Source organism: Gorilla gorilla, chromosome 5 (assembly GCF_029281585.2).
Source record: "Gorilla gorilla gorilla isolate KB3781 chromosome 5, NHGRI_mGorGor1-v2.1_pri, whole genome shotgun sequence".
In the NCBI taxonomy this organism is placed as follows: Eukaryota; Metazoa; Chordata; class Mammalia; order Primates; family Hominidae; genus Gorilla; species Gorilla gorilla.
Genome location: NC_073229.2, coordinates 128,242,205 through 128,258,885, shown reverse-complemented (window position 1 = coordinate 128,258,885; position 16,681 = coordinate 128,242,205). Strand labels below are relative to the sequence as shown.

Sequence of the window (16,681 nt, the reverse complement as noted above, 5' to 3'; positions counted from 1 at the left end):
TTGCCTGTTCACTTTGATGGTAGTTTCTTTTGCTGTGCAGAAGCTCTTTAGTTTAATTAGATCCCATTTGTCAATTTTGGCTTTTGTTACCATTGCTTTTGTTGTTTTAGACAGGAAGTCCTTGCCCATGCCTATGTCCTGAATGGTAATGCCTAGGTTTTCTTCTAGGGTTTTTATGGTTTTAGGTCTAATGTTTAAGTCTTTAATCCATCTTGAATTAATGTTTGTATAAGGTGTAAGGAAGGGATCCAGTTTCAGCTTTCTACATATGGCTAGCCAGTTTTCCCAGCACCATTGATTAAATAGGGAATCCTTTCCCCATTGCTTGTTTTTCTCAGGTTTGTCAAAGATCAGATAGTTGTAGATATGTGGCGTTATTTCTGAGGGCTCTTTTCTGTTCCATTGGTCTATATCTGTGTTTTGGTACCAGTACCATGCTGTTTTGGTTACTGTAGCCTTGTAGTATAGTTTGAAGTCAGGTAGCGTGATGCCTCCAGCTTCGTTCTTTTGGCTTATGATTGACTTGGTGATGCAGGCTCTTTTTTGGTTCCATATGAACGTTAAAGTAGTTTTTTCCAGTTCTGTGAAGAAAGTCATTTGTAGCTTGATGGGGATGGCATTGAATCTATAAATTACCTTGGGCAGTATGGCCATTTTCACAATATTGATTCTTCCTACCCATGAGCATGGAATGTTCTTCCATTTGTTTGTATCCTCTTTTATTGCATTGAGCAGTGGTTTGTATTTCTCCTTGAAGAGGTCCTTCATATCCCTTGTAAGTTGGATTCCTAGGTATTTTATTCTCTTTGAAGCAATTGTGAATGGGAGTTCACTCATGATTTGGCTCTCTGTTTGTCTGTTATTGGTGTATAAGAATGCTTGTGATTTTTGTACATTGATTTTGTATCCTGAGACATTGCTGAAGTTGCTTATCAGCTTAAGGAGATTTCGGGCTGAGATGATGGGGTTTTCTAGATATACAATCATGTCATCTGCAAACAGGGACAATTTGACTTCCTCTTTTCCTAATTGAATACCCTTTATTTCCTTCTCCTGCCTGATTGCCCTGGCCAGAACTTCCAACACTATGTTGAATAGGAGTGGTGAGAGAGGGCATCCCTGTTTTGTGCCAGTTTGCAAAGGGAATGCTTCCAGTTTTTCTCCATTGAGTATGATATTGGCTGTGGGTTTGTCATAGATGAGATACATCCCATCAATACCTAATTTATTGAGAGTTTTTAGCATGAAGGATTGTTGAATTTTGTCAAAGGCCTTTTCTGCATCTATTGAGATCATCATGTGGTTTTTGTGTTTGGTTCTGTTTATATGCTGGATTACCTTTATTGATTTTCATATGTTGAACCAGCCTTGCATTCCAGGGTTGAAGCCCACTTGATCATGCTGGATAAGCTTTTTGATGTGCTGCTGGATTTGGTTTGCCAGTGTTTTACTGAGGATTTTTGCATCAATGTTCATCAAGGATATTGGTCTAAAACTCTCTTTTTTTGTTGTGTCTCTGCCAGGCTTTGGTATCAGGATGATGCTGGCCTCATAAAATGAGTTAGGGAGGATTCCCTCTTTTTCTATTGATTGGAATAGTTTCAGAAGGAATGGTACCAGCTCCTCCTTGTACCTCTGGTAGAATTCGGCTGTGAATCCATCTGGTCCTGGACTTTTTTTGGTTGGTAAGCTATTGGTTATTGCCTCAATTTCAGCTCCTGTTATTGGTCTATTCAGAGATTCAACTTCTTCCTGGTTTAGTCTTGGGAGGATGTATGTGTTGAGGAATTTATCCATATCTTCTAGATTTTCTAGTTTATTTGCATAGAGGTGTTTATAGTATTCTCTGATGGTAGTTTGTATTTCTGTGGGATCGGTGGTGATATCCCCTTTATCATTTTTTATTGCATCTGTTTGATTCTTCTCTCTTTTCTTATTTATTAGTCTTGCTAGCAGTCTATCCGTTTTGTTGATCTTTTCAAAAAACCAGCTCCTGGATTCATTAATTTTTTGAAGGGTTTTTTGTGTCTCTATTTCCTTCACTTCTGCTCTCATCTTAGTTATATCTTGCCTTCTGCTGGCTTTTGAGTGTGTTTGCTTTTGCTTTTCTAGTTCTTTTAATTGTGATGTTAGAGTGTCAATTTTAGATCTTTCTTGCTTTCCCTTGTGGGCATTTAGTGCTATAAATTTCCCTCTACACACTGCTTTGAATGTGTCCCAGAGATTCTGGTATGTTGTGTCTTTGTTCTCATTGGTTTCAAAGAACATCTTTATTTCTGCCTTCATTTCGTTATGTACCCAGTAGTCATTCAGGAGCAGGTTATTCAGTTTCCATATAGTTGAGCGGTTTTGAGTGAGTTTCTTAATCCTGAGTTCTAGTTTGATTGCACTGTGATCTGAGAGACAGTTTATTATAATTTCTATTGTTTTACATTTGCTGAGGAGTGCTTTACTTCCAACTATGTGGTCAATTTTGGAATAGGTGTGGTGTGGTGCCCCTTCTGAAGCTCATGTTGAAATTTAATCCCCAGTGTCGCAGTATTAAGTGGTGGAGACTTAAAGATGTTATTGGGTCAAAGGACTCTGCCCCCATGAATGGATTCATTCATAGATTAATGAATTAATGGGTTGCTATGAGGATAGAACTGGTGACATTGGAAGAAGAGGAAGTGAAACCTGAGATAGCACACTCAGCTCCCTAGCCATATGATTCCCTGCATCACCTCAGGACTCTGCAAAGAGTACCCGCCAGTAGGAAGGCTGTCAATAGATATGGTCCCTTGACCTTGAATTTTCCAGTCTTCATAATTTTAAGAAGTAAATGTTATTCATTTATAAATCACCCAGTTTCAGATATTCTGTCATGAGCAACAGAAAATGAACTCAGATAAGTGTGCAGTATCAACAAAGATCCCTTCATCCTAGGAATTCTCCCATGGGGGAAAGAGTGAAGTGAGCATTTTATCTTGTCATGGACACTGGTTCCAGGCCCATCCTAGTAAATTGAAGTGCCAGGCCCATTTCCTTGTGCCAGACTTACCCCAGGGGATCCTGGCACCAGGCCCACCCCTGCAGATCCAAGCTCCAGGACCACCTCCATGGACTCAGGTTTCAAGGAACCCAAAAGGAACCAATGCCAGGCATTCACATTCATGGACCCCAGCAGGCCTGCCCTTGGACCCTGCCACTCAGCCTATGAAGAATCTGTGGCTGTGCTGACTGATGAGCGGCTTTGGCTGACAAAGCCAGTCAGTAATGAATGGAAGAGGTGACTGCTTTTTCAAATATACACACATCAAATCTACAAAAATAATGAAGAATCAGAAGCATGACACCACTCAAGGAATAAAAGAAACATCTAGTAATTAACCCTAAAAATTAAAAATCTATGAACTTCCTGACAAAAAACTCAAAATGATAGAAGTATACAGTTTTTGTATGCCATTGAAGTTGTCACCAGCTCAAACTATACTTTTATAACAAGAAGTAGTTTTGTTCATGTCTATAGGCAGTCACAAAAAACTGAAAATGGCTATGAAAATATAAAAGTAATCAAAATATATTACTACAAAAATAATCAAATCATAAGGAAGACAGTAAGAAAGGTAGAAATGAGAAAGGAACTACAAAACAGACAGAAAGCAACAAAATGAAGCAGTAAGTTCATACCTGACAATAATTACTTTAAAAGTAAATGGATTAAATGGCCAAATCAAAACATGGAGTGACTGAATGGATGAAAAATAGAGATCCAACTACATGCTGTCTACAAGAGACCCACATTAGCTTTAAACACACACATGGCTAAAAGTAAAGGGATGAAAAAGATATTCCATGCAAATTCTAAAGAGTAGAGGTGTCTATATCCATATCAGACAAAATAGACTTGAAGTCAAACACTATCATAAGAGACATAAGGTGAATACCTAATGATAAAGAATAAATTTCACACAAAGTTATAACAATAAAAATATATATTCACCTAACATCAGAGAACCAATTATACTAAGCAAACACTGACAGATCTGAAGGGAGAAATGGACAGCAATTCAATAATAGTAAAAGACTTCAATATCCCATTTACAATAATTGACAGTCATCCAGTTAGAAAATCAATAAGAAAACAGTAAACTTGACATTGTAGACCAAATGATGGACCTAACAAACCATACAAAACATTCAATTTAATAGAAAACAAATACATATTCTTTACAAGTGCACATAGAACATTCTTTAAGACAGAACACATGGTAGGTCTGCTAGGTGTAACAAAAATTGAATAAAATCATCCCAAGTATCTTTTCTGACAACAAAGGAATAAAACTAGAAATCAATAACGAGGAAAACAGAAAAATTCTCAAATACATGGAAATTAAATTACACATTCTTGAACATCTGTTGAGTCAAAGAAGAAATCAAAAGGGAAATTATAAAAAAAACTCAAGATAAATTATAAAAGCACAACATACCTAAAGTTATAGAATTTAGCAAAATAGTACTAAGAGAGTTCATAGCAATAAATGCCTATATTTTAAAAGGACTTCAAACAAACAAGCTAATTTCACACCTCAATGAACTAGAAAAAGAAATACAACAAATTTAGCAAGAAATAAAAGAAATGGAGAATAGAAAAATAGTAGAAGAAGTGGACAAAACTAAGAGTTGGTTCTTTAAAAAGATAAGTTGACAAACCCTTAGCTGGACTAGGAAAAAGAGAGAAGACAAAAACATATATAATCTGAAATGAAAGACAAAACATTAAAACAGATGCTATAGAAATAAAACAGATCATAAGGGACTATTATGAAGAATTGAAGCCCACAAAGTGGACAATCTATAAGAAAGAGATACATTTCTAGAAACATACAACCTGTCAAGATTGAATCAGGAAGACATAAGAAGCCTAAACAGACCAGTAACAAATACAGAGATGGAATCGATAGTCAGAAATCTCTCAACAAAGAAAAGCCCAGGACCAGATGGCTATACAGGTGAGTTCTACCAATCATTTAAAGAGGAATGAATAAAAATCCTTCTCAAATTTTTCCAAAAAACAGAAGAATGACTATTTCTTAACTCCTTGTGAGGGCAGCATCACCCTGACACTAACACCAGAAAAAGACACTGTATTAGTCAGGGTTCTCTTAGAGGGACAGAACTAATAGGAGATACACACACACACACACACACACACACACACACACACACACACACACACACACACAGAACTTGGAGTCTGATGTTCGAGGGCAAGAAGCAACCAGCACGGGAGAAAGATGTAGACCGGAGGCTAGGCCTGTCTCTCCTTTTCCTGCTTTTCTGCCTGCTTTCTATTTGCTGGTAGCTGATTAGATTGTGTCCACGAGACTAAGGGTAGATCTGCCTTCACCAACCCACTTCCTTAAATGTTAATCTCTTTTGGCAACACCCTCACAGACACATCCAGGATCAATACTTTGTATCCTTCAATCCAATCAAGTTGACACTGAGTATTAACCATCACAAGTCCACCCCTTGTCATCTTGAACCAATACACATCTCCTGAGATCATACATAATTTTCAAATAAAGACAATGTCATAATTATAACTAACATAATACAACTATCCTTTATACAACCAGAAATGCACCAATCCCCAACCCAAATACTCTTACATAAAGTTAACATACTTAAATGCTGATATGATCTCAATAAATCTTGTATCACATGATAAAGAAGAAAGGAAATAAAATGAAGACATTTTCTTAGTGCAAGAGTATACATTCCCAGACGTGTTTTTAACAGAAGAAGGAAGAAATACTCATGACAATTACAGTCCTTGTTTCTGCAGCTGATCATGTGGTCATAGGTGGTATTGATGACTACCTTCTACTACCCATTCTGTATTTCCTTTGGCTTCAGCAAGCACCTCAGCAGGTCATGTTTTTTTTTTTTTTTTTTTTTTTTTCCTGGTGGACTGACCAAAACCTTCATTCCTGAAGGGTCTGGGTCATTTGTAGTCCTTCCTGGATTGGGCTGTTCTAGTTTCCCTTTGACCTTAATCACAGGGCATGGTAATACTAAGGGACACCCTAATGGATCTCCTGTATTCCATGCATACTCTTCCTTACCTCCGTTGTGTAATAGTAAACTGATTTTATCTTGATTGTCTGGGTCAGTCACCCCAGTCAACACTGTAACTCCCTTCTTAGCCTGTTGATTTAAGGTAGGGGAAGCCCAAAGTGTTCAGATGGCAATCTTAACACCCAGTTTAATGGAATTGTTGTTGTGTCTCCTGGTGCCAGCATTCCTCCCTGTGGAAGTAAGACCTCTAGGCCAGCAGCACGTAATGTCTTGGGAACAGGAAACAAACATTTTGCTAGTGGATCACTAGGGGTGATGGTGAGTGGTGCCACTTCCACTTCTACCCTTTGATTCCTGGACCCATGAATCCTGGCTATGGGAGAAACAGTACCATATATTGGATACTGGTTCAGAGCATACACGGACTTCTGGAGAACTTTGCCCCAGCCCTGCAAAGTATTGTCACCTAGATGGCATTGTACTTGTGATTTCAAAAGGCCATTCCACCATTCTATCAATCTAGCTATTTCAGGATGATGGGGAACATGGTAAGACCAGTGAATTCCATTACCATGAGCCCATTGCCACACTTCTTTAGCGGTAAAGTGAGTGTCTTGTTCAGAGGCAATGCTGTGTGGAATAACATGAGGGTGGATAAGGCATTCTGTGCATCCATGGATGGTAGTCTTGGCAGAAGCATTGTGTGCAGGATAGGTAAACCCATGAGTAAGTGTCTCTTTCAGTGAGGACACATCTCTGCCCTTTCCCTGATGGAAGAAGTCCAATGTAGTCAACCTGCCACCAGGTAGCTGGCTGATCACCCCAAGGAATGATGCCATATTGAGGGCTCAGTGTTGGTCTCTGCTGTTGGCAAATTGGGCACTCAGCAGTGGCTATAGCCAGGTCAGCCTTCTTGAGTGGAAGTCCATGTTGCTAAGCCTGTGTGTAACCTCCATCCCTGCCACCATGGCCACATTTTCACGGGCTCATTGGGTGATGACAGGGAAAGAGGCTAAGTGGTGTCCAGAGAACAGGTCATTTTATCCACTCGATTATTAAAATCAAGCTAAACCATTGGCTATAGCCCATGAATCAGTATATAATCGCACATCTGGCCATTTCTTTTTCCACGCAAAGTGCACAACAAAATGCTCTGCTCAAAGTTCTTCCTACTGGGAAGATTCCCCTTTACCGCTGTTCTTTAGGGATGTCCTTGAAAGGGGCTGTAGTGCTGCAGCTGTCCACTTTCAGTGGTGCCTACATATCGTGAAGAACCATCTATAAATCAGGACCTAGTCTTCTCTTCCTCTGTCAACTGATCATAGGGAACTCCCAATACGGCCATTGTGCAGGCTAGGAGAGAGAAGGCAGGGTTGCAGAAGTGGAAACCATGGGCATTTGAGCCACTTTTTCATGTAACTTAGTTGTGCCTTCAGGACCTGCTCAAGCCTGATCACATATATGTCACTTCCATTTGATGATAAAATACTGCTGTGCATGACCCATTTTATGGCTAGATGGGTCAAAAAGCACCCAGTTCATGACAGGCAGTTCAGGTCACATGGTGACTTGATGACCCACAGTTGAAGGTTCAGTTTCTACCAAAGCCCAGTAACAGGCCAAGAACTGTTTCTCAAAGGGAGAGTAGTTATCTGCAGAAGATGGCCGGGCCTTGCTCCAAAATCCTAGAGACCTCTGCTGCGATTCACCTTTGGGAGCCTGCCAAAGGCTCCAAATAGCATCCCTATTTGCCACTGACACCTCAAGCACCATTGGATCTGCTGGGTCATATGGCCCAAGTGACAGAGCAGCTTGCACAGCAGCCTGGACCTGTTGCAGAGCCTTCTCCTGTTCTGGACCCCACTCAAAACTGGCAGGGTCCAGGGTCAGTTGATAAATGAGCTGGAGTAACACACCCAAATGAGGAATGTGTTGCCTCCAAAATCCAAATAGGCCCACTAGTTGTTGTGCCTCTTTATTGGTTGTAGGAGGGGCCAAATGCAGCAACTTATCCTTTACCTTAGAAGGAATATCTTAACAGGTCCCACACCACTGGACCCCTAGAAATTTTACTGAGGTAGAAGTTCCCTGAATTTTAGACAGATTTATTTCCCATCATCTGGCATGCAGATGTCTTACCAGTAAGTCCAGTGTGTTTGCTACTTCTTGCTCACTGGATCCAGTCAGCATAATGTCATCAATGTAATGGACCAGCATGATATCTTGTGAAAGTGAAAAACAATCAAGTTATCTCTGAATAAGATTATGACACAAAGGCAGAGAGTTGATACATCCCTGAGGTAGGACAGTAAAGGTATATTGCTGGCCTTGCCAGCTAAAGGCAGATTGCTCCTGGTGGGCCTTATAGACAAAGGAGAAAAAGGCATTTCCATGTCAATGGCTGCATACCAGGTACCAGGAGGTGTGTTAATTTTCTCAAGCAATGAAATCACATCTGTACAGCAGCTACAATTGGAGTCTCCACTTGGTTAAGCTTATGATAATCCGTCATCATTCCCCAAGATCCATCTGTTTTTTGCACAGGTCAAATGGAAGAATTGAACAGAGATGTGGTGGGAATCACCACCCCTGAGTCTTTCAAGTCCTTGATGGTGGCACTAATCTCTGCAATCCCTCCAGGGATGCAATATAGGTTTTGATTTACAATTTTTCTAGGTAGAGGCAACGCTAGTGGCTTCCATTTGGCCTTTCCCACCATAACAGCCTTCCCCCTACCAGTCAGGGAGCCAATATGGGGGTTATGCCAGCTGCTAAGTATGTCTGTGCCAATTATGCATTCTGGCACTCAGAAATGACCACAGGATGAGTTTGAGGACCCACTGGACCCACTGTAAGTTGGACCTGATCCAAAACTCCATTAATTACCTGACCTCCATAAGCCCTTACTTTAACTGGAGGACCACAATGACGTTTTGGGTCCCCTGGAATCAATGTCAGCTCAGAGCCAGCGTCCAGTAGTCCCCAAATGTCTGATCATTTCCCTTTCCTCGTTGCACAGTTACCCTGATAAAAGTCCAGGGGTCTCCCTGGGGAAGGATTCACTGCATAAATTGTTGGTAATGTAGTGAGGTCTTTCCTCAAGGGGACCCAGCCTCCCCTTCATTCAAGGGGTTCTGAGTCTGTAAACTGGCCCAAGTCTGAAAATTGATTGAGGGGCCATGATTCTCAGTTTTTATAATTCTAATTAGTCTTTTGTCCATTTGACCTAGAAGATTTCTGTTTGTATAAATTAAGTAGGAATGCAGCAGGATTCCTATCAGTTTCATTTCTAGGAACACCGTGATTAGTTAGCCACTGCCAAAGCTCTACACAAGTCAGACTATTCTGATTGCTGCTTTGCCTCTGTTGTCCATTACGGTAGCTATGCCCACCTTGCCTTTGATGGTTGAGTGCCAACACTTGGTCCTGTCCTGTTGGGATCCAATTATTCCAGTTGTATTTAAGTTTTGTAGCTGAGTGACTGTGGTTCCCATAATTAGATCTGACATACAGAGAAGAGCAGTTACAGGACTCTTCAAAGATTCAGGTGCTGCCCTCAAAAATCTATTTCACAAGACATCGATCAACGGTATATCTTCTGGACCCTCCCAGCTGGGATGAGTAGGTCTAAAGTGACTAATCCACTCCACCATCCCAATCTCCGTAAGCCTTTTGATCCCTTCCTCTACATTAAACCAAGGGAGATCAGGCATTTCCAGCTCACTCACAGTGAGCCATCTTTTAATCCATATTTCATCTAACCAAGCAAATAAACTATTAGAACCATTTTAACTCCCTAAGCTGCAACATTAAATGCAGAGTCTCTACTTAGTGTGCCCAAATCAATAAATTCAGCCTCATCCAACTCTGTGTTTCTTCCACCATTATCCCATACCCTTAACATTTATTCCCATGCCTGTTCTCCAGGTTGCTATTTATATAAATTAGAGAACTCAAACAATTATTTGAGTGTAGCATACTCCTCATGGGCCACACTCTCAATCTTACCTCTAGGGGCCCACCAGGACTTTAGTTACAGGTCTAGAAGCAAACAGAGGTATTGGGGGTGGCTTCTGAGGAGAATCAACATTATCTTGCCTGGCAACTGCCTCAGGGGAGGCCATCACTGTTGCCTTAGGCAGTGCAGGGTTTATCTCCTCAGACAAAGATGGAAAGGCTGATGGCAGCATGGGTTTGGCAGGGATGGGGAAGCTGTACCTTCTGGCAAAAAAGGTTCATCAGAGTTTACAAACTCAGCATCCCCAGCTTCATCAGGGTCCTTCCCACATGTTCCCATTCCAAGTTGCGGGGTCCCATTCTTTTCCAATCAATGCTCTCATTTTAACAGTAGACACCTGGCAAGGCTGTGCATGCACCTTTCATTGCAGGTCAGCCACTCACATGATAAGAGCTTGTGTCTGTTTTTCCACAATTTCAGCTCTTTCTCTACAGGAGATAAGACTCTCACTCAGGGCAATCTTAGCATATTTGAGGCTCAGTATCTGCTTCTGAAGCTGGGAGACAGAATCCCTGAGTTCATCATTTTCTTTCATCGCTTTGTCCACTGAACTTAGGAGCAACCAACCAGCTTCATTATGTTCCTTGGTTCTCCACATATGGTCAGAGACATTATGTATAGAGTCACTGAACTCCTTACCTCTCACAAGCAGTGAATCGGGAGTGTCAAATGCATTTATTTTGCATGACTGTCTAAACAGTTTATGCCAAGGACTATCAGTGTTCTCCATACTATTAGAAGTAGAGTCCTTAGCATTTTTGGGTCTAATCATATTAAGCAGCCACCTCCAGAAGCCCCCAAACCAACAAAAGAACTCCATCCTTAATATTCTGTTCCTCTAGAACCACTCCTGGTAAGAAAATCTGTATTAGTCAGGGTTCTCTTAGAGGGACAGAACTAATAGGAGATATACTTATATATGTGTATGTATATATATATATATATATATATATATATATATATATATATATATGGGAGTTTATTAAGTATTAACTTACACAATCACAAGGTCCTACAATAGGCCATCTGCAAGCTGAGGATCAAGGAGAGCCAGTCTGAGTCCCAATACTGAAGAATTTGGAGTCTGATGTTTGAGGGCAGGAAGCATCCAGCATGGGAGAAAGATGTAGACTGGGAGACTAGGCCTGTCTCTCTTTTTCACGTGTTTCTGCCTGCTTTATATATGCTGGAAGCTAATTAGATTGTGCCCACAATCTAATCCGATGGATCTGGGGATCTGTCTTCCCCAGCCCACTGATTCAAATGTTAATCTCTTTTGGCAACACCCTCACAGACACACCCAGGATCAATACTTTGTATCCTTCAATCCAATCAAGTTGACACTCAGTATTAACCATCACAGAAATAAAAAAAAAATAGGAAATAAAAAAATGTAAAAGAAAAACCTGTAGACCAATACCACTGATGAACATGGATGCAAAATTTCTCAACAAAAATACTAACAAACCAAATTCAAAAGCACATTAAAAGAATCATACAACAAGAAAAGTGTTATTTATTCCTGAGACGGATGGTTCAATATATTCAAATCAATCCACATGATACAACAGATTAACAGAAGACTATAAATCATGTAATTATTTGAATAAAGGCAAAAGCAGCACTTGAAAAAATTCAACATTCTTTCATGATAAACACCCTTGATGAATTAGATATGAAAAGAAGTTATCTAAACACAATAAAGGCCATATGTGAAAATTCCATATGTAACATTATATGCAAAGGTTAAAAACTGAAAGCTTTCCCCCTAAAATCTAGAACAAGGCCAAAGATGCCCACTCTAGCCATTTCAATTCAACATAGTACTGGAAGTACTACCACAATTAGGCAAGATAAAGAAATAAAAGGTATCCAAATCAGAAAGCAGGAAGAAAAATGTTCTCTGCTTGCAGATAACATGATTTTATATGTAGAAAACTCTAACGACTCTGCCAAAAAAAAGAACTATAAAAGAAATTCACTAAAATTACAAGACACAAAATTAACATTCCAAAATTAGTTACAAAGGCTGATGGCAATAACAAATTATCAGAACAGAAAATTAATAAAGTAATCCCATATATAATAGCACCCCCCAAAAATGAAATGCTTTCTGGGTATGGTGGCTCATGCCTGTACTCCCAGCACATAGGGAGGGTTAGGGTGGGTGAACTGCTTGAGCCCAAGAGTTTGAGACCAGTCTGGAAATATGATGAAACCCTGTCTCTAGAAAAACTACAAAAACTGGCTGGATTTGGTGGTACACACCTGTAGTCCCAGCTACTTGAGAGGACAAGGAGGGAGGATCACCTGAGCCTGGAGAGGTCGAGGCTGCAGTAAGCTGTGATTGATTGCATCACTGCACTATAGCCTGGGTGACAGAGTGAGACCCTGTGTCAAAAAAAAAAAAAAAAAAAAAGAAGAATGAAATAGTTAGGGATACACTAAAAACTGTAAAACAGTGGTAAACAAAATTAAAGCAGACACAAATAAATAAATGAAAGATATATTTATGGATTGGAAGAATTAATATTGTAAAAATATCCATGTCATCCAAAGCAGGCTACAGGTTCAATGAAATCCAATTCAAATCATAGTGAAATAGTTTCTAAACACTGGAATGGCAATGATTCTTTGTTATGATACTAAGAGCATAGGCAACAGAAGCAAAAATAAACAATTCGCATTTTGACAAACTAAAATACTTCTGCATAGTGAAGGATACAGTCAACAAAATGAAAAGGCAACCTGCAGAATGGGAGAAAATGTTTGCAAACTATGTATCTAATTATGAGTTAATATCTAAAATATATAAGAAACTTCTATCACTAAATAGCAAGGAAAAATAGCATGACTTTAACAATGGGCAAATAATCTAAATAGACATTGCATAAAAGAAGGCATGGCCAACAGGTATATGAAAAAAGTGCTCAACATCACTAATCATTATGGAAATGCAAATAAAAATCTTTATGATGTATCACTTCACATCTGTTGGCTATAATAACAAAAGATAAAAACTGGTTAGAATGTAAAGAAAAGGGAATCTTTGTACATGGTTAGTAGTTACATAAATTGATGTAGTCTCTTCAGAAAATACAATAGTATGGAGGTTCCTCAAAAAACTAAAAATAAAACTATTGTTTGATACAGCAATCCTACCTCTGGGTTTATATATCCAAAGAAATTGAAAGCATAAGCTCAAAGAAATATCTGCATTCCCATGTTCATTGTAGGCTTATTCACAATAGACAAAACATGGATGCAACTGAAATGATCGTTGACAGATAAATAGATAAGAAAATGTAGTATATATGTGCAATGAGATATTATTCAGCCTTAAAAAAAAGGGAATCTTGCCTTTGTAAAAACATGGATGAACCTGGAGGACACTATGCTAAATAAAATAAGCTATACACAGAAAGACAAATACTACATGATACCACTCAGATCATGGTCTAAAATAGTCAAACTTATTGAAAAAGAAAATAGAATCATGATTGCCAGGATCTAAAAGGAGGCAGAAATGGGGAGGTATTAGTCAAAGGGTATAAAGTTTCAGTTATACAAAATGGATAAGTCCTAGAGATCTACTATAAGGCATAGTGCCTGTAGATAACAGTAGTGTGTTGTATATTTTAAGATTTTTTTTTTTTTTGAGACGGAGTCTCGCTCTGTTGCCCAGGCTGGAGTGCAATGGTGTGATCTTGGCTCACTGCAAGCTCCGCCTCCTGGGTTCACACAATTCTCCTGCCTCAGCCTCCCGAGTAGCTGAGGTAGATCTTATTGTTAAGTAGTTATAAAGAGAAAAAGGTTTAACTGACTCACAATTCTGCAGGTCTGGGGAGGCCTCAGAAAACTTACAATCATGGTAGAAGGGGAGGCAAACATGTCCTTCTTCACATGGCACTGGGAAGGAGAAGAATGAGAGCCTAGAGAAGGTGGAAGCCCCTTATAAAACCATCAGACCTTGTGAGAACGTACTCACAATCACAAAAATAGCATGGGGAAAACTACCCCCATGATTCAATTACCGGGTTCCTCCCATGACACATGGGGATTATGGGAACTACAGTTCAAGATAAGATTTGGGTAAGGAAAAAGCCAAACCATGTCACCCCCTCCTCCCCAGCTACCCTTACAGCCTATTTCCAGCCTTGTTCTACTTTCTTTCTCCATGAGTTCAATTTAATTGTTTTAATTTTTACCTGCCAGAAATAAGTGAGAACATGTGAAGTTTGTCTTTCTGTCCCTGGCTCATTTTACTCAACATAATGACCTTCAGTTCCATTCATGTTGTTGCAAATGAGAGAATTTCATTCTTTTTTATGGCTGGATGCTAATATTCATGTGGAAAGGCAAATAATTTAGATTAGCCAATTCAGTTTAAGAAAAACAACAAAGTCAGATGACTTATAGTACCCAATTTCAAAACTAAATATGCAGCTACATTATTGAAGACCAGTTGAGCTTGTGAAAGGATAGGCATGGACATCAATGGAATAGAATAGAGATTCCAGAAATTGACTCACTTGCATGCATTTGACTGATATTTTTAAAAAGCACTCAAGCTATTCACAGGAAAGGGATAATGTTTTAAACAAATGGTCCTTAAAAATAAACTTCAATCTATGCCTGGCATCATATACAAGAATTAACTCAAAATGGATCAAAACCTAAATGTAATGCCTAAACTCTCATAACAGTGGCAAAAAAGTTTGCTGGACAGGATATATATATATATATATACACACACACACACATATATACACACACACACATATATATACACACACACATATATATACACACACACATATATATATATATACACACATATATATATATTCGTTTTAAATGTAGAACCAGAAATTTTGGCATTGTGCTATCTTAGTGACAAAGGTAGCTTTATGTTGTTGCATAACTAGAACTTTATTCACATTATTTGAATTTAGTTGTTTATATGTTTTAGGTTTTAACTCAGGTATGAGATAATGTGGCAGTGTGCTTCCCAGAAATCAAAATTCTATAAAGAGTTTCTCTTAAATAGAAACTCTTCTTAATTCTTTTTATGTCTAGAAGGGCAATATTAAAACAACCTTCTAGGTGCAAATTTGGAAACTCTCATTTTCTACTCCCTGCTAGAGTTTCCCCTTTGGCTCAGCTTAAATATATCTCTGTTAAATAAAATTTCTGTAGCCCACAGCCTAAAGTATTTACAGATGCTAATATTTGGTCATCTATTTTTACATTTTTTCAGAAAATTCATCAGAGACTACCAAGGGAAATTATTGTTGGTTTTTTTTCCATGGTCACCAGCTTTCTGTTAACAATTTTCTTCACTCGTACAAACAAATCTGTCAAAGCAGTATTCCTAGTCTCAGGGCCTCTTACAGTTTCTGCATGTCATGTAATCTGAAGTATATACCAGTACCAGGTCAAAAGCAGAGACACATAAATTATCAATCAAAGGAAAGTTATTACTTTGTCTATCTACCTTATATATTTATTTTCAGTCAACCCATTATATAATCTACATGAAGATGTGATTAATGTAATTCTAGAACAAAGAGTATAACAAGGTAGAGATCATGGGGGTGAACATGAAAAAACCTACAAATGTGAACCCAGGGATCAAGGTAAATGAAATGTTACAGCAAATGCAAGTAAATTAGACAAGAAATTAACGAAAGAGTCAGAGGTGTTGTGGTAAAGGGCAGATAGTGAATAAGCGGTATTCAATTGCCTAATGATAGAGAAACATAGGAGCCAACAGTCTAAATAGTCTAAGACAAAAAATTAAGAGTCAGTAGATATCTATATTTGTAGTCTGGAAAACGTTCTAAGTGTTCAGAAAATTGTGAGAAACTGTGGTCAGAGGAAAATCCAGTGATCAAGGATTCTATAAGCAGTTGCTAAAGGAATAAGAAAGTTCATAGGAATCTACTCCTGGGGAAAGACAGAAAACAAATTTACCTTCTAAGGAGCTGTAGAAAGGTGATGTAATTTGTCTGGAATTCTGAACATTGTCTAATTTTAAGACAGTGGACATTTGCATTGGGAGAATTTTCTAGCTAGGTCCTGCTTCTAGGCATACATGCTTAGCATGGCAGGAGCTACACGAGAGGTGACATATAGCCAAGTTACAAAGATATTTTTACACCATGGCTTAGGAAATATATTCATAGGTTAGAATGGAAACTCAGAATCATAATGCCTTATAGGTTTGGAAAATGTGTTTTTTATTTACATACTCTATTTTAATATGTTGGGGAAAAATCCAAAACTACAGTCTCTGACTGAAAGAATCATACTTGGGTAATTGTGAAGGATACCATCGAGAGGCTGCCCCTAGGGAGTCTATTTCGCAGTCTCATAGACTCAGCTCATTTAGATTTTCCTTGCATGCAATCAACACTTTCTTCTGTTTAATTTAACTTTAATGAAGACATTTCAACAAATGTTTACGTTGTATCCTATAGCTTTTCATCCCCGGGATTTCAGAAATTAAAGAACTTTTTAGAAGCATAGGTGCAGCAAAATTAACAAGTAGTATCTTTGATTGAAACTTGAACATAAGGAGACAATATGAAGAATGTG

The 16,681-nt window shown here is 38.7% G+C and overlaps 1 pseudogene; it reads left to right on the top strand.

Annotated features, from left to right (window-relative positions):
* The first annotated feature begins 3,098 nt into the window (after window positions 1–3,098).
* LOC101138830 (R3H domain-containing protein 2-like) overlaps window positions 3,099–16,681 on the top strand; it is a 70,064-nt pseudogene continuing 56,481 nt past the window's right edge.